This window comes from Saccopteryx bilineata, chromosome 11 (assembly GCF_036850765.1).
Source record: "Saccopteryx bilineata isolate mSacBil1 chromosome 11, mSacBil1_pri_phased_curated, whole genome shotgun sequence".
NCBI classification, from domain to species: Eukaryota; Metazoa; Chordata; class Mammalia; order Chiroptera; family Emballonuridae; genus Saccopteryx; species Saccopteryx bilineata.
Window position 1 is genome coordinate 32,823,987 of NC_089500.1, and position 24,302 is coordinate 32,848,288.

Consider the following 24,302-nt stretch of genomic DNA (forward strand, 5'->3'; position numbering starts at 1 on the left):
AGACCGGCTTTTTTTATCCAGTAAAATACCCCTGCATATATTTGGATCATTTTGTTTTGTTTTGATTGTGCCGATCATTCTGTCCCCATTTGGTCTTCTCTGACACCACCCCAGCAGAGGTTAGGGCAGTCACAAGGTTACCGTGTAATAATATGGTGAAGCTCTAAGTCTAGGCTCTTTATTCAAACTTTCTGACTAGGACAAGGGGTACAGTGCATCTTTTTTTTTTTTTTAATGCCGTATTTGGCTGGAATAGGGCTGTTACTAAACGTTTTCTAGGATGCCCCTTTCCTGGCCCTTGGGCTCTAGCAAACCAGCCTTTCTTGGAGATTTTTTAAAAAAACACCTGACCCTGTGTTGTATCTATCTGTTGCCAGCTCTCCAGCACTCAGTCCAGGATAAATGAGGCAAGAGGAAGACTCAGGGAACTCTGTCCCAAGGCCCTTGGTCACTTGCCTTCTTCTCTCCATCTTTCCATTTTCTATGTTTATGCACCATGTCCAGAGCTTTTAGCTGTTCTTAAAATTGAAGGGTACTCCATCCACTATTCCATCTTGGTCTGGAACTAGAAACTGAGAATAAAGTTTCAGAGCATAAATTAGAGCAGATTGCAGATTATGCCTTTAAAAATGCCACTTCCTGTTTCTTGCATGCCAACAGGCTTTCTTGAGTCAGAGAAGAAAGGGAAGACCTACTGCTGGTTCCTTGGAAATTTCCCACATATATTCTGAACAATTTATATGGGCTATAACGTTTATCATATGGAAAAAAATGAGGGAGATGCTGGGAACTGCTAGATCAGAGATTCACTGGAGTCTGAATCAGCAAATACGGAGGAGTGAAGAAGTTGAAAAAGTGAGGGGAACAAGCCTGAGGCAGTGCAGGTAGAACTGACCTTGAACTAGTAAGGCTTTATTTTCCCTTTCCACTTGCCAAGGAATTTTCCTCACTTCCTGCTGTCCTGCCTCACTTTATCCAATGTGATCCATCCTGCACAGCCAAACCCTGTTATACTGGTCTTCCTAAAGCACCTGGTTCATGAAGCCATTCTTCATCTACACATTTTAGTCAAGCATGTCAGGCTCATCACAATCTGGTCCCACTCCCACCAGTCCCAGAACTCTTGCTTACAGCTCACCCATAAGAATTTATAAAACTCAACACACACACACACACACACACACACACACACACACACACAGAAAAACAATCCAATTAAAACATGGGCAAAGGACCTGAATAGACACTATTCTTTTTTTTTTTTTTCATTTTTTTTTTTTTTTTTCTGGAGCTGGAAACGGGGAGAGACAGTCAGACAGACTCCCGCATGCGCCCGACCGGGATCCACCCGGCACGCCCACCAGGGGCGGCGCTCTGCCCATCCTGGGCATCGCCATGTTGCGACCAGAGCCACTCTAGCGCCTGGGGCAGAGGCCACAGAGCCATCCCCAGCGCCCGGGCCATCTTTGCTCCAATGGAGCCTTGGCTGCGGGAGGGGAAGAGAGAGACAGAGAGGAAAGCGCGGCGGAGGGGTGGAGAAGCAGATGGGCGCTTCTCCTGTGTGCCCTGGCCGGGAATCGAACCCGGGACACTATTCTAAAGAGAACATACAGATGGCCAATAGACATATGAAAAGATGCTCAATGTCACTAATAATCAAAGAAATGCATGTTAAAACTGCAATGAGATATCATCTCACATCTGTCAGAATGGCTGTTATCAATAAATCAACAAACAAGTGTTGGCGAGGATGTGGAGAAAAGAGAACCCTTTTGCATTGTTGCAGATTGATATAGCCACTGTGGAAAGCAGTATGGAGTTACCTCAAAAAATTAAAAATGGAACTGCCCTTTGACCCAGCCATCCCACTTCTGGGAATATATCCTAAGAATCCTAATTCAAAAGAATACAGGCATCCCTATGTTCACTGCAGCATTAGTTACAATAGCTAAGATGTGGAAACAGCCCAAGTGCTCATCATTAAATGAGTGGATACAAAAGCTGAAGTACATTTACACAATGGAAAATACACAGTCATAAAAAGAAGAAAATCTTACCTTTTGCGACAGAATGGATGGACCTGGAGAGTATTACGCTAAGTGAAATAAACCCTTCAGAGAAAGACAAGTATAATCTGATTTCACTCATTTGTGGAATCTAATGAACAAAATGAACAAAGAAGCAAAATAGAGACAGATTCATACATAGAAAGCTGGCTGACAGTTGTTGGGGGGCAGGGGTCTGGGTGAGAGGGAAGGAGGGATTGAGCAAAAAAAATGACAAAAAAGGTCACGGACAACAGTGTGGGGATTGCAGTTTGGGGGAGAGGTGGAGGAAGGTATGAGGGATAAATGGTGATGAAGAAAGACTTGACTTGGGGGTGAATGCACAATATGGTCTACAGAGATGTGTTGTAGAATTGGGCACCTGTAACCTGTATGTTAACCAGTGTCACCCAATAAATTAATTTAAAAAAAAAAGAATTCTCTGCTTCAGCTGCACCACAACTGCACTACTCCACTCTCAATTTGTTATTCTATTTGTTTCTTTGCCTGCTTTTCTCCACCTATCTTAATCCTAAGGTTTCTTTTCCAGTATAATTTTCTCTCCCTTTACAGATCTGATCTTTTCTTTTTTCTACATTCCCATAATTTAATCATTTGTAATATTTTATTTTTCAACACAATTTAGCTGCCTCATCATATTGTTGTTAGAATGTTTTACGTGTTTAAGGCTTATATCACTACCAGGATGATATGCTCTGTACCTGTACATTCTAAGTATAAAAGTAATAAATACATAGGATTAAAAATTTCAAATGGGTCAGGAAGATGTGAAACAAAACCTTTAGTTCTGTCCTCTAAGAATATCATAAAAGATAACTGCCTTTAATTCTATTTCTTGATTGCCACCCCTACCTCTCTTGATGGATATCTCCCCCAACTCTAAAAATTTACTTACAGTTCTAATTCTTGATTTATCAACTTTAGGCAGTATGCTTGTCAATTTTTGCATCCATAGAACAATCCCCAACATGCATTTATAAACACATATTGCAAGCTCACACATCATTGGCTGCTATTATGCTGGACTTGGTTAAGTGTGGCTCTATATGTCTTTTCATTTTGGACTTGGGCTAAAGAAGTGTTCATTATTTGGGGTGTGCTCTTCCCATGGCAAAAGGCCATATCTGAAGAGAAGAAACTGAAACATGATACTTCTGGCCTGGCTGAATAGGCTCGGTTGGTTGGAGTCATCCCAGTGTGCCAGGGTTGTAGGTACAATACCTGGTTAGGGCACACATAAAAACAGATCAATATTTCTGTCTGTCTCTCTCCCTTCCTCTTTATTTCCCTCTCTAGAATCGATAAATAAATTGTTTAAAAAATGAAATAAAGAAACATGATACTTCTGAAAGCCTTTGTTCAGAAGTAACCACTGTCACTTTCACTCATATTTTATTGTTCATAGTAATTCACACAGCCAAGCCCAGAATCAATGGGAGTAGAAATAACACTAGGTATATATGTCCCACCAGGACATATGATTTCTGAAGAAAATCGTATGACAAAGAGTGTGTATGTATAATCTACTACAGAGAGGGAGCAAGGAATTGGGAACAATGATCCAATCTATCACATATAAGTTTCTACTGATTCCCACTTCTTCTCAAAGTTTTGTTGTATTTCTTTTTGAAGAGAGAGAGAGAGAGAGAGAGAGAGAGAGAGAGAGAGAGAGAGAGAGAGGTACAGACAGACCAGAAGGGAGAGACATGAGAAGTATCAGCTCATACTTGCAGTACCTTAGTTGTTCATTGATTACTTTCTCATATGTGCCTTGATTGGGGGGGGGGTTCCAGCCAAGCCAGTGACCCCTTGCTCAAGCCAGTGACGTTGGGCTCAAGCCAGCGACCTTTGGGCTTAAGCAAGCAACCATGGAGTCATGTCTATGATCCCACGCTGAAGCCAGTGACCTCAGGGTTTCCAACCTGGGTCCTCAGTGTCCCAAGCCAATGATCTATCCACTACTGCACCACTACTTTGCCTAGTCAGGCAAAGTTTTGTTGTATTGTAAGTAGTTCTACTGCTTACTTTATAACTAAATTATACAGAAAACATACTTTCTTGATCATTCAACTTCAAATAGAATCTCTCAAAACTTTATAGTAAAAAATGAAGATATATATGTACATCCTTATACTTTCATATCCTCTCATCCTTTTCCATCTCACAACTCGTACATTTTGAAGGTTTATAACATTTCTCTTCTGTTTTGGAACTATAGTTAGTCTTCTATGCTTTGCATATAAATTGACTTAAAAAGCTAAATCTAATAAAGAACACTTCTAATACTATAACTGTGTGCATATTATTTTCTGCAGAATCAAGAAATGTAATTGGACTTATAGAGAAGGAAATGAAACCCCTTTTCCTAAATATATGTAACTGCAAAGCAAATATTTCTGAAACCATGTGTGAATGTTGTATCATTCATTACACTCCATATGCTGTTCTGAATCATGCTACATGTAATTTGTTTAATAGATCATGATTTTGCTGTTGAGTATTTTGGTTCTCATGGAGTTTCTATTTGCCTTACCTTTTTCTTATTGACAGAATAAACATTTGACTTCGCTTTATCACTAAGGTCATACAACACCATGCTTATTTGTTGAAGTGAATCTATTTTCTTATCAAATGCATTTGTCTGCAAGTCTTCTGACTATGTGTTTAACTTTGAATCAATGGCCTTTTTACCTGCTACTCAGCCAACACCCTAGGAATTTTTTTTATTGCTATTCTGAGTTATGGACATTATTTCTTGGATTCTATAGATACATCATTTTTTATTTTCATATTCATTTTCTTAAAGCATATGCTCTAGTGATATTTTTTCTGGAAAGCAAAGCAAATGTTGGGTTCTTCCATCTGACTTACAGACTGATAATTTGGCTAGGTATAGAATTCTGTGTTCCAAGCCACTTTCTGTTAGCATTTTGAAGGCATTTCATTGTATTTCAGCCTGAAGATGGAAAATATGAAAAGCAGTAATACTCTCATCTCTTCACAAATAAGTTGTTTTTGCTCTCAGGAGGTTTTCAAAATTCTCTTTTTAAGTTAGTATACTGAAATTTCATAAGAATGTGTGAGTTCACAATGAGTGTTTTTAAAAAAACAATCAATTACTTAACCAAGATGCATTTTGATATGCTTATTACATGGCCAGTAGTGTTGAAGACACATGGGATGCACACAAAAGGAACACAATTATTTCTCAGAGAGCTTCAATCTATAGGACATTTGCAGTCTGGCTTAAAAAATGAATTCCTAAATGGCTCTTGCATAATGATTCTTACTACACCCGATTGAATTCAGTCATCTGTTTTGTGTCTGATGGGATTACATATAGTAGAGGCTATTTATTTTTGCACCTGCTGGTAAAAATATTAAGTTCTGTGACTGTGAGGAAGGAACAAAGTCAGCCATTTCTTTGCTCTGTTGCCTCTTTAAAGTTAATGTTTCTACTAACCCTTCCCCTGTCATTTAAAAACAATTTTTAAATAAATATTTTAAATTATGTTATAAGAGAGCATTTATTTAGTAAATGACTATAGAAATTGAACTTAATTAGTTTCACTTACTTTTTTTGGGCTGTCCTGTTACTTGATCACATATACAATGAACTACTTGTTGCTTGCTTTGTGTTCCTGAGACCATTGCTATACTTTCCTTTTGAATCATAGAACTCACATCTCCTAACCTACGTTTCTACACCAGTCAAGAAAATAAAACCATGATTATTTTTGTCTTTTCCTTGTATGTACATTCCTAGATCACCTGTACCACTAAGGCCAGATTCCTACTATCACAGTGAATAATGACATGATATTCTTTCAAAGTAGCTGAAAATAAAAGAGAGCTGATTGGAAATAATCAAGATGGTTTTCAAAAAAAAAAAAAAAAAAGAAAGAAGAAAAGAAAGAATGAAGTGTGAATACCATTTCCAAATGTCTTTGTAATCATTGTCTCCAATAAAATAAAACAACGAGAAATAGCCTAGAGAAATCGATATTTTAAAGCATGTAAAAAAGAGACCACTTCTTTTATACTAAAGCCCTGCCTGAGATGCCTCAAAATTTATGTTTCTCTGTCCTTAGAATGATTCAGAATTCTCTTGAGATCCTTGTTAAAAATACAACTCTCTGGGCCCCACTCTTGAAGTATCTTGGAGCATGTAGAACTGGCTCTACTCCAAGTGCCAGAGATCTTCCAGGAAAATATTGTAGATTTTTTGATAGATCTTGAGCAATCAGTTAAAACCATGAGTATCTGTATTGCAAAAGAACAGCTGAATGCCATTGCCAAACAGTTGCCACCCACCCCACCCTCAAAAGGTGCTGCCATATTCTCAAGGTCTTGCAATGCTTATCTTTCTTGGCATATCTGTTGGTAACTCAGACAACTACTTGCACTGACTAACTTGGATGAGATAGGACATGACAATTTCCCTTTGGGAGTTTTTTCAACATACCTTCTCCAACAAATGGTTGTAAAACAAATCTTACAACAGAGGACATTGAAGTCATATCAATGGACATGATTGTGTACATCAGTGGTAGTCAACCTGGTCCCTACCGCCCACTAGTGGGCGTTCTAGCTTTCATGGTGGGTGGTAGCAGAGCAACCAAAGTATAAATAAAAAGATAGATTTAACTATAGTAAGTTGTTTTATAAAGATTTTTTTCTGCCAATCTTAGCGAAAATCTAACATAAAGTACTTGGTAAGTAATTATTATTATATGCTTTAACTTGCTGTAACTCTGCTTTATAAGTTTTATAAAGTAAAGTTACTTCCCTACTTTATAAATGACCATTACTGTGGAACTGGTGGGCAGTTAGAAAATTTTACTACTAACAGAGATACAAAAGTGGGTGGTAGGTATAAAAAGGTACACCCCTAGTGTACATAGACACCCTAAGCCCGGCATGGCCAACAGTTTTTGCCCCGGGCCAGATTAAAAAGAAAACTTTTGTCATGGGCCGGACAAAATATTAAAATTTTTTAATGTTAAATACAAAAACGATTCATTTAAGTAAACAATATTTTATTATGTAATTTGCTTATGAATAAATGTGAGTGAAAAAAGTTTAATATATGATATTATTTTAATAAAAATATAATTACATACTGTATAAATATTCAGATTGTATCACAATCAATTGAAACAATATTTAATTAATAGAATGAGCTTGAAGGGGTTATATCGCAAATAAAACAATTATTTCATTGTATAAACAGCTTGGGCACGCTTTCAGTTATCAACTGCAGCTATTGTCTATGCTCCAGTGCCACTTGGTTCAGCACACTTAACCACAAAAATACTGAATTGTCTGACCTTGGGTGCACACTGGCAAACTCCGCCTAAAAGAATGTGAGTTTCACATCGCAGCTAAACGTCAAACAGTTCATATCGAGTACAGACAAGTACAAAAGTTGTAAATCTTTATAATGGAATTTTTTTAAAAAATAAGTATCACGAATCCACTTGACCAATTATTGGAAGTTAATCCTATATTAGTCACACGTGGAATTCTTTTCCGCGTATCATTATCTTCTTAAATATCTCGATTTCTAATAATCAAAGACGCTTCTGCTTCTGAGTAGCTGAGATTTTAAAGTAGCGGAAAATATTAAAAATTTAATATCAGGCCGCATAAACTCATTACGTGGGCCGGATCCGGCCAGCCGGCCATATGTTGGCCATGCCTACCCTACACCATACATACATTCTTCATACATATATGTGTGCACCAGACTTTTTACTTGAGAGATGAAAAGTCTTAGTGAGGTGGGAACGTCAAAGCTTTCCTTCTGATACATGACTAATCAGGAAATCAAGCCATGAGAGAATGACTAATCTGAAAGACAATGGGAAAATAAAAGAACATTAGGATTTTAGGATAGGGAGAAACTGTATGTTTGGACAAACTGTATGTTCATTAAGTTCTATCCTTCCTGTGGTATTTTATTGTCCTCCCTGACATACGAACCAGTTGGTCACTCCTCAGATTTGATTTTCTCAAGGGATGGGAGATTCAGTGACTTCAGTGGTCACTCATTCCACTTTTGCTATAGCTTCCTGAGAAATTTTTTCTTTACATTGACAGAAAACCTGTGTCCTATAGTTTAACTGTAATATCTATTTTTTCTGATTTTTATGTTTTGGTATGTTTTTCTATCCTTTCATTTTCAACTCTGTGCCTTATGTTTTAGATATGTCTCTTGAAAATGATATATAACTGGATTTTTAAAATCTATACAACAAAGTCTATATTTGAAAGTTTATTCTATTGAGAATTATATTTGAATTTATTTCTAATACTTCTTTTATGCTTTCTATTTGTCTTATCTTTCTGCTTTTGCTTCTTATTTTTTTAAAGATTTTATTTATTCATTTTTTTTGGAGATATGAGAGAGAGAGAGAAGGGGGGAAAGAGCAGGAAGCATCAACTCCCATATGTGCCTTGACCATTTTTACCTTCCCCCAGTTTTCCCCAATGATTATAGCTTACATAAATGTAATACAACATCAAAATGAGTAAATTGATATTGGTACAACATGTATGCATAGGTCTGTGTCATTTTATTATATGCGTAGATTCTTATAAGCACCACGTTTCAAGACACAGAATTGTTCCATTATGACAAAGATCATCATGCTTCCCAATAGTCACACCCAAACCCCTTACACCCCTCACCTCTGGCAACCATTAATTTGTTCTCCATCTCTGTAATTTTTTTATTTTTGAAAATTTTATGTAAATGAAATCATATTGTATGCTGTGGACTAAATTGTATCCTGTAGTACAGCGGTTCTCAACCTGTGGGTCGCGACCCCGGCGGGGGTCGAACGACCAAAACACAGGGGTCGCCTAAAGCCATCGGAAAATACATATTTATTATACAATACATTGACCCCTGTGTTTTGGTCGTTCAACCCCCACCAGGGTCACGACCCACAGGTTGAGAACCGCTGCTGTAGTATGTCGAATCTCTAACTCCCAATATGACTATATTTGGAGATAGGACCCTTAGGAGGTAATTAATGTTAAACGAGGTCATGAGAATGGGGACCAAATCTAATAGAATTATTGTACTTAAAAGAAGAAACACCAAGGATCTCTCTCTTGCTCTCTCTTCCATGTGAGGATTCAATGAGATGTCAGCCAGCAGCAAGCCCAGAGGCCCCACAGTAACCAACTCTACTGGAGTTCTAACCTCCAAAACTGTGGGGAAATAAATTTCTGTTGTTTAAGCCATCCAGTCTATGACATTAATTTCTATGGCAGCTCTAAAGGACTAATGACTATATGTGACCTATAAAAATGGTTTTTCCCCACACAGCATAACATTCTTGGAATCCACCCAAGTTGTTGAGTGTATCATTCATTTGTTCCTATATATTGCTGTGAAGTCTTCTACCTGACTGCCTTTAAAATAAAATATTGATTTGAGAGAGAGAGAGAAACATCGGTTTGTTATTCCACTTATTTGTGCATTCATTGGTTGATTCTTGTATGTGCCCTGACTAGGAGTCGAACCTGCAAACTTGGTAAATGAGGACAGTGCTCCAGCCAACTGGGTTACCTGGCCAGGGCCCTACCTGGGTGCTTTTAAGGGCTTTGATTTGTCTTTGGTGTTCTGCAGATTAACTATGATGTGCCTAGGTGTTCATTTCTTTTCTTTTTTTCTAATTATCTTGATATATGTTCTGCTTCCTGAATCTGAAAATTGATGTCATTAATTAATTCTGGGAAATACTTAGCCATTATCTCTTCTGATGTAACCATTCTCCATTCTCTCTTTTCTTTCCTTCTAGAACTCTAATTGGACATATTATTTGATGTTTTCACTCTGTCCTTACATGACTCAACTTTTCTTGTACATTTTCCATCTGTCTGCATCTTCTTGTTGTAGTCTGGGTCATATCTTCAGATCCATATTCCAGTTCCATTATTCTCTCCAGAAGTTTAACCCAACTATTGAGTTTTTAATATCAATTAGTATTCATATAGAAACTTCATTATGATATAATTTACAGACCAAAAGGTTCACGCTTGTCTAATTGGTGGTAGTACTATGAATAGAGCATTGACCTGGGATGCTGAGGACCCAGAATAGAAACCTCAAGGTCTTCGATTTGAGCACAAAATCATCAACCTGATTCCTTGGTCTCTGGCTTGAGCCCAAAGATTGCTGGCTTAAAGCTCAAGGTCGCTGGCTTGAAAAAGGGGTCATTGGCTCTTCTTGAGCCCCCCGGTTAAGGCACTTTGAGAAGCAATAAACAACAAGTGACACAACTGATTTGATGCTTCTCATCTCTCTCCTTCCTGGCTCTCTCTCTGTCTCTCTCATATACACACACACACAAGAAAAAAAAGTGTACAACATAATCAACAGTTCAAATGCTATAGAAATGTTCTCCTGAAACCTATGCACTCTTACTGATCAATGTCACCCTGTTAAATTTAATTTTCTAAATAAAATTTTTTAAAAAAGAAAAAAAGTAAAAAAGTTCACCCTTTTAAAGTGCACAAAAAAAGTGGGATAAAGTGCACAAATTTTCTTTTGCCTTTTTCCAGGTTTTTTTTTTTTTGGAAAATAATTGACATAACAATATTATATAAGTTTAAGACATACAGCATGATCACTTGTTTTACATGTACACTGTATTGTGAAATAATTACAATAGGTTCAACTAACATTTATATTCTCATATAAATACAATAAGAATAAAAGAAAGAAGAAAAGAAAAAAGAAAAAATGTTTTTTCCTGTGATGAAAACATTTAGGATTTATAAAGTGCATGAATATGGTGTTTCTCAGTATAGTTTCAGAGTTGCACATCTACCAGCATTATCAGTGTCCAGAACATTGTCATCACCCCAGAAAAAAACTCCATACGCATCGGCAGTCACTCCACTTTCACCTCTCCCCCTAGTCCCTGGAAACTACTAATCTACTTTCTGTCTCTACAGATTTGCCTTTTATGGACATTTCATATGAATGGAATCCTTCAATATGTTGCCTTTTGTGTTTGACTTTTTTTCACTTACTATACGTTTTTCAAGGTTCATTCATGTTGTATCAGTACTTCATCCCATTATATTACAAAATAATATTCTATTGTACAGACCATATTATACACCACCTTTTGTTAACCATTCATCAGTTGATAGACATTTGAGCTGTTTCCACATTTTGCCTATTATGAATAATGCTGCTATGAAAATTCATGTACAAGTTTTTGTGTGGACATATGTTTTCAATTCTCTTGGTTATATACCTAGGAATAGAATTACTAGATTATATGGTAACCCTTGTTTAATCATCTAAGGCAGCGGTCCCCAACCTTTTTTGGGCCACGGACCAGTTTCATGTCAGAAAATATTTTCACGGACTGGCTTTTAGGGTGGGACGGATAAAAGTATCACGTGGCCGAGACAAGCGTCAAGAGTGAGTCTTAGATGGATGTAACAGAGGGAATCTGGTCATTTTTAAAAAATAAAACATCGTTCAGACTTAAATATAAATGAAACGGAAATAATGTAAGTTATTTATTCTTTCTCTGCGGACCAGTACCAAATGGCCCACGGACCAGTACCAGTCCGTGGCCCGGGGGTTGGGGACCACTGATCTAAGGAACTACTGGACTGATTTTCCAAAGTGGCTGCGTAATTTTACATTTCTACTAGCAATGTATAAGCGGTCCAATTTTCCTACATCTTTGCCAACACCTTTTATTTCTATCTTTTTTATTATGGTCATCCTAGTGGGTGTGGAGTGGTAGTATCTCATTGTAGTTTTTATTAACAATTTTCTAATGACTAATGATGTTGAGTATCTTTACATATACCAATTGGCACATGTCTTCTTTGGAGAAATCTCTAGTCAAATGCTTTAACTATTTAAAAAAGTGGGTTATTTGTCTTTTCATTGTTGAGTTGTCAGAGGTTTTTATATTTTTGAATATAAATCCCTTACCAGATATATGATTACAAATATTTTTCCCATTGTGAGGGTTCTCTTTTCACTTTCTTGATGGTATCCATTGAAGGACAAATTTTTTTTTAGTTTTCTTGAAGTCCAATTTATCTACTTTTTCAGGTGTTGCTTATGCTTCTCATGTCACATCTAAGAAACTATTGCCTAATCCAAGGTCACAAAGACTTGCTCCTATGTTTTCTTCTAAGAATTTTATAATTTTAATTCTTACAATTAGGTCTTAGATCAGATCCATTCTGAGTTAATTTATGTATATAATGTGAAATAAGAGTCCAACTTCATTTTTTTGCATGTAAATATCCAGTTGGTCCAGAACCATTTTCTGAAAAGATTATTCCCCTGAATTGTCTTAGCACCTCTTACAAACTGAATGGTTGTGACTCCCTACCCCCAGATTCATATGTTGAAATTCTAACATTCAATGTTTTAGAGATTGGACCTCTGGAAGGTGATTAGATCATGAAGTAGAGCCTTCATGAATGAGATTAGTGCCCTTATAAAAGAGACTCCAGCCTCACCTGTGGCAGCACAGTGTATAAAGCATCTACCTGGAATGCTGAAGTTGCAGGTTCAAAGCCCCAGGCTTGTCTGGTCAAGGTACATATGAGAAACAACTACTATGAGTTGATGCTTCCTGCTCTTTCCCCCTTCTCTCTCTCTCCTCTCTCTAAAATCAATAAATAAAATAATAAAAAATTTAAGATTTATAAATTAAATAAGTAATTATTATTAATAATTAAATAAGTAAATAAGATTTAAATAATTAAATCTCACCCCTTATGTTATGTAGGTGAGGGCACAACAAGAAACAGCTGTCTGTGAAACAGGAAGTGAGCCCTCAGCAGGCCCTGTCTGCTGTGCCTTGACCTTTGTCTTCCAGCCTTCAGAACTGTGAGAAAATCAATACATGTAAGGAATAATTTCTGGACTCTCAGTTCTATTCCATTGATCTATATATCAATACTTATACCATACCATCTTGATAACTGTAGATTTGGCTTGTTTCTCCTGGTGACTGAAGTTATTTTAACTTTTTATACTGAGATTTTATTTATTTTATTTTTATTTCTTGATCTTAGAGAGAGAAAACACAGGAGAGAGACAGAAATGTCTATCTGTTCCTATATGTTATATGTCCTGACTGGGGATCAAGCCTGCAACCTTTGCATGTTGGGGTGATACTCTAACAAAAAGAGCTGTCCGTCCAGGGCTAGACTGAGGTGTTAAACCTTGCAAGACCCATAGGAGACCTGCTGAGGTTTACACATTATCGGGGCAGAATTGTTTCCCCCTTTATCCAATGCCAAAATCAAGGTAGTGAGTTTTTTTTTGTTGTTGTCCTTTTCATCAGGGTAAATTTATTAGTAGTTTATCACTATATTGATGTTATACCCCTTGGGGTTCCCAACTTTATGCAGACCTTTAGATTCCGTACTCTAGGCAGGTCTTGCATTTTTGCTTCTGTTCATTGTGTCCAGAAGTGGGTTGGGCAGATGGCCTCAAGGTGAAAGCCAACCCCAGGGATTTCCTACTTATATTTCAATTTTCATTTTATTTCTGGCTTGTGAGGTTTTTTTACTGCAAGCTCAGTGATGCATTTATAAATACATGTGTTTTAAAGTTTTATTCAGCAGTGTTAGTTGTTTCTTTAGGAGGGTTATTTAAGGTATGTAGTAAATCATACTGCCCATATTACCCATTAGTCCTCAGAAGCACAGCAAATTTTATAATTCACAGAAAATAACATATTAAACAGTTGCTACTTTTGACTACTTTCTCGATGCATTTCACAATGTAAACATCTCTTTAAGAGGTAGTTCTTGTGGAATAATAAACAAAAGACATCTCTTTAAGAGGTAGTGCTTGTGGAATAATAAACCCCACTGTCCACTCTTAGCTCCTCCACTTTTTCATCCACTCAGTCTCCCTGATATCATGGTCTCAGGTCAGAAAGACAGAGTTCCTGAAACAGAGGGCAGCAGAAGGAACAAATATTGTACATGAGCATAAGTAACAGGAACAAAGAAAGGGCCATGCTACAAGTCAAGAGCAGGAGGAGAGTCAGATAAAGAGAAGAATAAAACGTGAGTGTCAGAGTATGGGGCCATGGCTGCGCAGTTAGAGTGCTGCAGGATAGCCCTCCAGTGTTTGAAGTCAGTTTCCTGTTTCCTCCACTCCCTCTTCAAGCTGTGCCCATTTTTTACACCATGGCATGGGAAGTGCTATTGTGAATGTTGCTAGCAATGCCATAACTCCCATGGCTGACACTGTCACTACATTAATGCAGTCAGATCTGCTTCAGCTTTGTCCTGATGACTCTTTTGGAGCTACTGTCTAAAGCATCCCAATTCTTGTGGGGCGGCAAGATGGTGATGGAGTAGGCGGACGTGCCAACTTCCACCTCCCAGAACCAAAGTAGTTTACAACTTAATTTTAAAACCATCATCTGGAAAAACCAACTTTGGACTAAACTAAGAGGACTCTTTAACCAAGGAACACCAAAGAAGCCACAATGAAACTGGTAGGAAAAGCTGAAACACAGAGAGGGCTGCCCAGCTCCCAGGAGCAAACAGCAGCCAGGAGGGACTCGTGTGGTAGGAAGTGAGTTTAGCGGAGAGGAGAGGGTCCTGGGCCCCAGGAACAAAGCCCCAGCCTGCAGCCTCAGAGCCTAGAAGAAGCGTATGGACAGTGTTTAGCTGCAAAACAAGTCAGGATACTGTTTGTGAGAAAGAGACTGATTTCTCAGACCCAGGATTCTTCTTAAAGGGACTGTGCAGAAAACCTCTTTCACAACCACTAACCGGGGACTCTGGGAGACTGGGGGAGCTGAGAGGACCAGAGTAGCAGGAAGAGAGTGTAATCTAAGAGGCACAGGGAGAAAAACTTTGAGGGACAGCCACCCTAACCCCTGGGCTGAGTCACCCTCCAAATCTAAAGTGAATATTTCCCCTGGAACCAGCAATACCAGCAAAGGGAAGCAGGACACCAGCCAAACAAGCTCTCCTGCGGCACTCAGAGCAGAGTCGCTTAGAAGGAGGGAGCCTTCAGGAATACAGTATTCAGTGCTGAAGTCTGAGCAGCAGCACCCCCACCCACACTGCTGAGGGCTCGCAGGAGGGCGGATGGTGGCGGGATGTGGAAGCACAGTCCCGTTGGCGGGGGTGGAAGCCCTGTCGACCACAACTGAGGCCTGGTGTGAACTCAGTCTCATCCAACAAGAGCGGTGAAAGCGGTCCAACATGGCTGTGGGTTGGGTGAGCATTGGGCTGGGGCTTGTGGCCAGTGTGTGAGCACAGCTTCGCCCACAGGGGTGGGGCGAAAGCTGGGGAACAGGCGGAGACCCATGGCTGAGCATAGATGCGCAGCCCGCCTGCAGTGCCAAGGCTTGCAGCACAGTCGCAGCACACAGCCCTACCCGTGGGCACGGAGTGAAGGCCAAGGCAGGCTAAGGCTTGTATACTGGCACATGAACACAGCCTCTCCCATGGAGGAGAGGTGGAAACCACAGCAACTGCCACAGCAGGCTGGCACCAGCAACACCCATAACCAAATGCCCAAGGCAGCGGCAGAGTGGGTGATGGGCCTGCAGACAGACTACACCTAGGGAACACCCATTGGACTCCAGTGGCCACACACTTCTTATACACAGACAGAATGGGAAGGCAGAGAAATGCAACCCAAATGAATCAAGAGAAATCCCTAGAAAAGGATTTGAATGAGTCAGATATAACCAAATTACCAGATGCAGAGTTTAAAATAATGATTGTTAGGATGCTCAAAGATCTTAGAACAACAATAGATGGACATAACAAACACCTAAATAAAGAGATAGCAAGTATAAAAAGGACATTGAAATAATAAAAAAGAATCAGTCAGAAATGACAAATAAAATATCAGAAATGAAGACCACAATGGAATGAATTAAAAGCAGGATGGATGAAGCTAAGGATCAAATCAGTGAGTTAGAAGACAAGATAAACGAAGGCACAGAAGCAGAGCAGCAAAAAAAAAAAAAGTCTGAGGAAAATCTAAGAGAGCTCTGTGACAACATGAAGAGAAATAACATCCACATCATAGGGGTTCCTGAAGAAGAAGAGAAAGAACAAGGGATAGAGACTTTGTTCAAGCAAATCATAGCTGAAAACTTCCCTAAATTGATGCAGGAAAAAGTCACACAAGTTCAAGAAGCACAGAGAATTCCATTAAAGAGAAACCCAAAGAAATCTACACCAAGACACATCATAATTAAAATACCAAAGCTAAGTGATAAAGAGAAAATATTAAAAGCTGCGAGATAAAAAAGGCTATCACCTACAAAGGAGCCCCCATAAGGATGACATCTGACTTCTCAACAGAAACACTTGAGTCCAGAAGGGAATGGCAAGAAATATTCAAAGTAATGCAAAACAAGAGCCTACAACCAAGACTACTTTATCCAGCAAGGCTATCATTTAAAATTTAAGGAGAAATACAAAGCTTCCCAGACAAAAAAAACCCAAAAAACAAAAAAAACTCAAGGAATTCATTACAACCAAACCAATGCTGCAAGAAATGTTAATGGGCCTGTTGTAAACAGATCAAAGGGCCTGTTGTAAACAGATCAAAGGGGCAAAAAGAGGAATACAGCTTTAAAGAATAAAATGGCAAGAAACAACTACATATCAATAATAACCTTAAATGTAAATGGATTAAATGATCCAATCAAAAGACATAGGGTAGCTGCATGGATAAGAAAACAGGACCCATACATATGCTGTCTACAAGAGACACACCTCAAAACAAAAGATGCACATAGACTGAAGGTAAAAAGGATGGAAAAAATATTTCATGCAAATGGAAATGAATAAAAAGCTGGGGTAGCAATACTTATATCAGACAAAGTGAACTTTAAAACAAAGGATACAGTAAGAGATAAAGAAGGTCACTACATAATGATAAAGGGAGCAATCCAAAAGGAAGATATAACCATTATAAATATCTACGTATCTAATATATAGAAGCATCTAAATATACAAAGCAAACTTTGATGACTATAAAGGGCAAGATCAACAGCAATACTATAATAGTAGGGAATGTCAATACCCCACTAACATCACTAGATAGATCCTCAAGAAAGAAAATTAACAAAGAAACAGCAGACTTAAAGGACACACTAGATCAACTCGATTTAATAGATATCTTCAGAACCTTTCACCCTAAAGCAGCAGAATATACATTCTTTTCAAGTGCTCATGGTACATTCTCTAGGATAGACCACATATTAGGGCACAAAAGCGGTCTCAACAAATTTAAGAAGATTGAAATCATACCAAGCATTTTCTCTGATCACAATGGCATGAAACTAGAAATCAACCACAACAGAAAAACTAAAAAATACTCAAACACTTGGAAACTAAATAGCATGTTATTAAATAACAAATGAGTTAGCAATGAGATCAAAGAAGAAGTAAAAAAAATTCCTAGAAACAAATGATAAAGAGCATATAACAACTCAAAATTTATGAGACACAGCAAAAGCAGTCCTGAGAGGGAAGTTCATAGCATTACAGGCATACTTTAAGAAGCTAGAAAAAGCTCAAATATACAACTTAACCCTGCATCTAAAAGAACTAGAAAAAGTACAGCAAGTAAAGCCCAGAGGTAGTAGAAGGAAGGAAATAATAAAGATCAGAGCAGAAAGAAATGACATAGAGGCTAAAGAAACAATACAGAGGATCAATAAAACCAGGAGCTGGTTCTTTGAAAAGGTAAACAAGATAGATGAACCTTTAGCCAGACTCACCAAGAAAAAAAGAGAGAGGACTCAAATAAATAAAATTAGAAATGAGAGTGGAGAAACAACAACTGACACAACAGAAATACAAAGGATTGTAAGAAAATACTATGAAGAACTGTATGCCAAAAAATTAGACAACCTAGATGAAATGGACAAATTTCTTGAAACATATAATCTTTTAAAAATCAATCAGGAAGAATCAGAAAACCTAAACAGACTGATTACAACAAAAGAGATTGAAATAGTTATCAAAAAACTCCCAACAAACAAAAGCCTGGGGCCAGATGGCTTCACAAGTGAATTCTACCAAATATTCAAAGAAGAACTAACTCCTATCCTTCTCAAGTTATTTCAAAAAATTTAAGAGGAAGGAAGATTTCCAAGCTCCTTTTATGAGGTGATTATGAAATTAGAATCATAATTCTGATTTCAAAACCAGGCAAAGACAACACAAAGGAAGAAAATTATAGGCCAATATCCCTGATAAATTTAGATGCTAAAATCCTCAACAAAATATTAGCAAACCAGATCCAGCAATATATGAAAAAAATCATACACTATGATCAAGTGGGATTTATTCTGGGGAGGCAAGGCTGGTACAATATTTGTAAATCAATCAATGTGATTCATCACATAAACAAAAGGAAGGAGAAAAACCACCTGATAATTTCAATAGATGCAGAAAAAGCATTTGATAAAATCCAGCACCCATTCATGATCAAAACTCTCAGCAAAATGGGAATACAGGAAACATATCTCAACATGAAAAAGGTCATCTATGAGAAACCCACAGCCAACATCATACTCAATGGGCAAAAATTAAAAAGCAATCCCCTTACGATCAGGAACAAGGCAGGGGTGCCCCCTTTCACCATTCTTATTCAACATAGTTCTGAAGTCCTAGCTACAGCAATCAGACAAGAAGAAGAAATAAAAGGTATCCAAATTGGAAAAGAAGTAAAACTATCATTATTTGCAGATGATATGATATTGTATATAGAAAACCCTAAAGTCTCAGTCAAAAAACTACTGGACCTGATAAATGAATTCAGCAAGGTGGCAGGATATAAAATTAATACTCAGAAATAAGAGGCATTTTTATATACCAACAATGAACTGTCAGAAAGAGAAATTAAGGAAACAATCCCCTTCATTATCACAATCAAAAAAATAAAGTACCTAGGAGTAAATTTAACTAAGGGGATTAAAGACTTGTACTCGGAAAATTATAAAATATTGATAAAAGAAATCAAGGAAGATACAAACAAATGGAAGCATATACCGTGCTCATGATTAGGAAGAATAAACATCATTAAAATGTCTATATTACCCAAAATAATTTATAAATTCAATGCAATACCAATTAAAATACCAATGACATAATTCAAAGATATGGAACACATATTACAAAAATTTATATGGAACCAAAAAAGAACATGAATAGCCTCAGCAGTCTTGAAAAGGAAGAATAAAGTGGAAGAATAAAATTTTATCAATGTTTTATAATTTTCCAAGTACAAGTCTTTAATCACCTTAAATTTACTCCTAGGTACTTTATTTTTTTGATTGTGATAATGAAGGGGATTGTTTCCTTAATTTCTTTTTCTGACAGTTCATTGTTGGTGTATAAAAATGCCTCTTATTTCTGAGTATCATACTTCCTGATATCAAGTTATACTGCAAGGCCATTGTACTTAAAACAGCTTGGTACTGGCATAAGAATAGGCATATAGATCAATGGAACAGAACAGAGAACCCAGAAAGAAACCCACACCTTTATGGACAATTGATATTTGACAAAGGAGGTAAGAGCATACAATGGAGTAAAGACAGCCTCTTCAACAAATGGTGTTGGGAAAATTGGACAGCTACCTGCAAAAAAATGAATCTAGACCACCAATTTACACCATTCACAAAAATAAACTCAAAATGGATAAAAGCCTTAAATGTAAGCCGTGAAACCATAAGCTTCTTAGAAGAAAACACAGGCAGTAAGCTCTCCGACATCTCTCACAGCAATATATTTGCTGATTTATCTCATGGGCAAGTGAAATAAAAGACATGATAAACAAATGGGACTATATCAAACTAAAAAGCTTTTGCACAGCTAAATAAGAACAGAATAAAAAGACAAACTACACAATGGGAGAATATATTCGACAATATAAGGGGTTAATAACCAAAATTTATAAAGAACTTGTAAAACTCAACACTAGGAAGATAAACAATCCAATAAAAAAATGGGCCAAAGAAATTAATAGACACTTTTCCAGAGAGGACATACAGATGGCCTATAGGCATATGAAAAAATGTTCAACATCACTAATCATTAGAGAAATGCAAATTAAAACCACAATGAGATATCACCTCACACCAGTCAGAATGGTGCTCTTCAACAAAACAACACAGAATAAGTGCTGGTGAGGATGTGGAGAAAAGGGAACCCTCCTGCACTGCTGGTGGGAATGCAAACTGGTGCAGCCACTGTGGAAAACAGTATGGAGATTCCTCAAAAAATTAAAAATCAAACTGCCTTTTTACCCAGCTATCCCACTTTTAGGATTATATCCCAACACCGTAGCACTGTTTCAAAAGTAGAAATGCACCCCCATTTTTATGGCAGCATTGTTCACAATAGCGAAGACCTGGCAACAGCCCAAGTGTTCGTCAGTGGACGAGTGGATTAAAAAGCAGTGGAATATATATACAATGGAATACTATGGGGCCATGAAAAAGAAGGAAATCTTACCTTTTGCAACAACATGGATGGATCTGGAAACTATTATGTTAAGTGAAAAAAGCCAGGCAGAAAAAGAAAAATATCATATGACCTCACTCATTTGAGGAATCCAATGAACAATGTGAACTGAGAAATGGAATTGAGACAGAGGAGAGATCAAAGGGATAAGAGGAAAAGATGAAAGAGGGAAAGGGAATAATAGGATTGGATAAACCTGAAGGAGGAAAGGGGGGAAGGCGCTATGGGGAGGAGGGCAAAGGAGATGTTGAGGGGAATACGGGAGAGGGGGGATGCATTCAGGGCAACCCTAGCATCTATGTAGACACAATAAATTAAAATCAATTTAAAAAAAAGTATTCCAATTCTTTTCCATACCTAATACTAAATCATATATCCCCTTCTTATCGAATGGGTTTTTTAAAAAGTATTTATTTATTTTTAATGTTTATTTTATTGATTTTAGAAAGAGGAAGGGAGAGAGAGAGAAAGACAGAAACATCAATTTGTCTGTGTATGTGCTCTGACCTGGGGTCAAACCAGGAACCTCTAACCAACAGAGCCTTCCAGCCAGGGCACTGGATAAGCTTTAAGAAACATGTCTGAGTTCATGAACACTTTTCTTTGTTAGTTTCATCCTATCATGCTAGCCTGCAAGAACTTTTAGTCCTGATCCTGTCTAATTAGTAGATACTGTTTTTTTCTTGTCACCTGCCAGCTTGATGAGTACTTCACTATCTTTTCATCCAAATCACTGATAAAATAGATCAGGCTTACCTTTTGAAATTTCCTTCCATGTTGATGTTGAAGTATTACCCAATACCCTTTGGGCATGATTGTTCAACCAGTTATTAATCAATCTTATTGTACGTGTACCAAATTTACATGGATGTCATAGATGTTCTTATCAGTAGCCTTGTTACAAGTGTGTGTTTTGTTGACCCACCAGTATAGCAACCATCTTAAAAGAGTGACATGTTCAACAAGACTTGTTCTTGGTGCAACTGATTTAGAGCCTAGCAATCTCTGTTGCCTTTTTTAAGTGATTCCCCAACATCTTTTTATTTTTATTTTATTTAATTTATGTTTTTAGTGCAAGCTAGAGAGAGACAGACAGACAGGAAGAGAAAAAGATGAGAAGCATCAACTCGTAGCTGTGGTACTTTAGTTGTTCATTGATTGCTTCTCATATGTGCCTTGACCAAGGAGCTCCAGCCAAACCAGTGACCCTTTGCTCAAGCCAGCAACCATGGAATTATGTGGATGATTCCACACTCAAGTTGGCAACCTTGGAGTTTCAAAGCTGGGAACTTAGTGTCCCAGATCGAAGCTCAATCCACTGTGCCACCACTGGTCAGTCCCAACATCGTTTTATTAATCAACTCCAGAAAACAACCCAAGGGTGTCATGAAATTTACCAGCTTGGGGTTTATAGACAGAGGCGGATTAAGGTCGGTTGAGGCCCCAGGCACAGAAGAAAATATTGGGCCCCTTTAAAAAAAAGAGAGAGAGAGAGACAGGGAAAATAAAAACACGTGTTAACCATATTTTTTAAATAAATAAAAAATATTATGTACTATTAATGTTAAAATTGCACATATGAAACCAAACTTGATGTCATTAGAAAAAAGTGTCAAGTTGGGGTTTTGCGGGGCCCTTCAGAAGTCGGGGCCCAGGGCGCAGGCCCGGTGCACCTGCTATTAAATTCACCTCTGTTTATAGACCATTCCTTCTTTCCTCTTTTGAAGATCAAAAACACTTAAATCTACTGAAATCATGTAGACTACCTGATTGAGCTCTTAAGTACTATATTAAGCAAGTAGCCATAAAAACAGACCTACAATACAGGGGCTTAAGCAAAATAGAAATCTATTTCTCTCTCAAATAAAAACTGGGTAAGTACCTCTGATTGTTAATGTCAGCCTTCTAATAATCAGGGATTCCATGTCCTTCTCTTCTGTTGCTTTGGCATTCTGAACAGCAGATTCTATCTCCGAGTTTAGGATGGCTATGACTGCTCCTTTTCTCACTTCTTCACTTGAGTGAAGACAGAAAAAAAGGAAGAAAAGAGCATATTCTTTCTTTTCATGTGAACAACTCATAAAATTCAGACATCACTGTTGCTTTTATTTCATTGGTCATCACTTAATCCTATTGCCACATCTAGCTGAAAAGGAGGCCGGAAAATAATCATCTTTATTTTGGGTAAGCAAAGACCTACCTAGAGTAATCAACTCATTCTGGTTTACCCATGTCTTTCCCAGCACTAACACTGAAAGTCCTGCATCCTGGGAACCCCCTTAGTCCAGGGCAGAGAGGTTGGTCGTTGCATATCTGGCTAAAACTTGGAGGTTCTAAAGAAAGAAGAGAGAAATGGTTATCAGTGAACCACTAGGTCTCTTCTCACTCTCCAATTTCTCTTATGGATCTACTATTTCTTCCTATATGTGAGGCTGCCTTTCCTCCTTTTAGCCTGAGAGTGTTTCTCCTTGAGGACTAAAGCAAAGTAGCTGTTAAAGAGTCTGCATTGTCCTTATTATCAGTCAGCACTACATCTATTATCTACTCCCCCTTCGCTTGCCTCTGAACACTTACTGAAGTACCTTTTGCTGACCTTGACATTAAAAAAAGTCACTCAGACAATTCACACAAAAATGTGGAAATGGCTATGAAGCACATGAATAAGTGCTTACCAGCACTAGTAATCAGAAAAATGCAAATAAAACCCATAATGAGATTCCTACACATCCATTAGAATAACTGCCCTATAAAGAGACTGATAATAACAAGTATGGGTAGGAATGCAGCACAACAACCACTCCCGACACCTCTGTTGAGAATACAAAATGCTACACCACTTTGGAAGACAATTTGGCAGGATCTTAAAAAGTTAAACACACACCTACAATATGACCTAGCCATTCCACTCTTAGGTATTTGTCCAAGAAAAGTGACAGCTCATATTTCTACAAAGGCTTAATGATGAATATTCACAGCAACTTTATTTGTAATACCCATATGCTTGTAAACAACCCAAATGTCCATCAACATGTAAATGGACAAACTGTAGCAATAGTATGCTCCTCATCAATACAAAAAAACCAAACCATTGATTTATAAAACAACAGAAATTAATCTCAAAATCATTACATTGAGTACAAGAAACCAACACCCCCCCTAAAAGGGTATATGATCCCATTTTGCAAATGATACCATTTTTTTTTTTTTTTTTTTTTTTTGCATTTTTCTGAAGCTGGAAACAGGGAGAGACAGTCAGACAGACTCCCGCATGCGCCCGACCGGGATCCACCCGGCACGCCCACCAGGGGCGAGGCTCTGCCCATTCTGGGTGTCGCCATGTTGCGACCAGAGCCACTCTAGCGCCTGAGGCAGAGGCCACAGAGCCATCCCCAGAGCCCGGGCCATCTTTGCTCCAATGGAGCCTTGGCTGTGGGAGGGGAAGAGAGAGACAGAGAGGAAGGCGCGGCGGAGGGGTGGAGAAGCAAATGGGCGCTTCTCCTGTGTGCCCTGGCCGGGAATCGAACCCGGGTCCTCCACATGCTAGGCCGACGCTCTACCGCTGAGCCAACCAGCCAGGGCGCAAATGATACCATTTGTATACATTCTGAAAAATGCAAACTAACATATACTGACAGTTATTCTCTGAAAGCTCAGTCTTTTTGAAAACACACTTTATTTTAAAAATCTTCCTGAGAAGCTCAA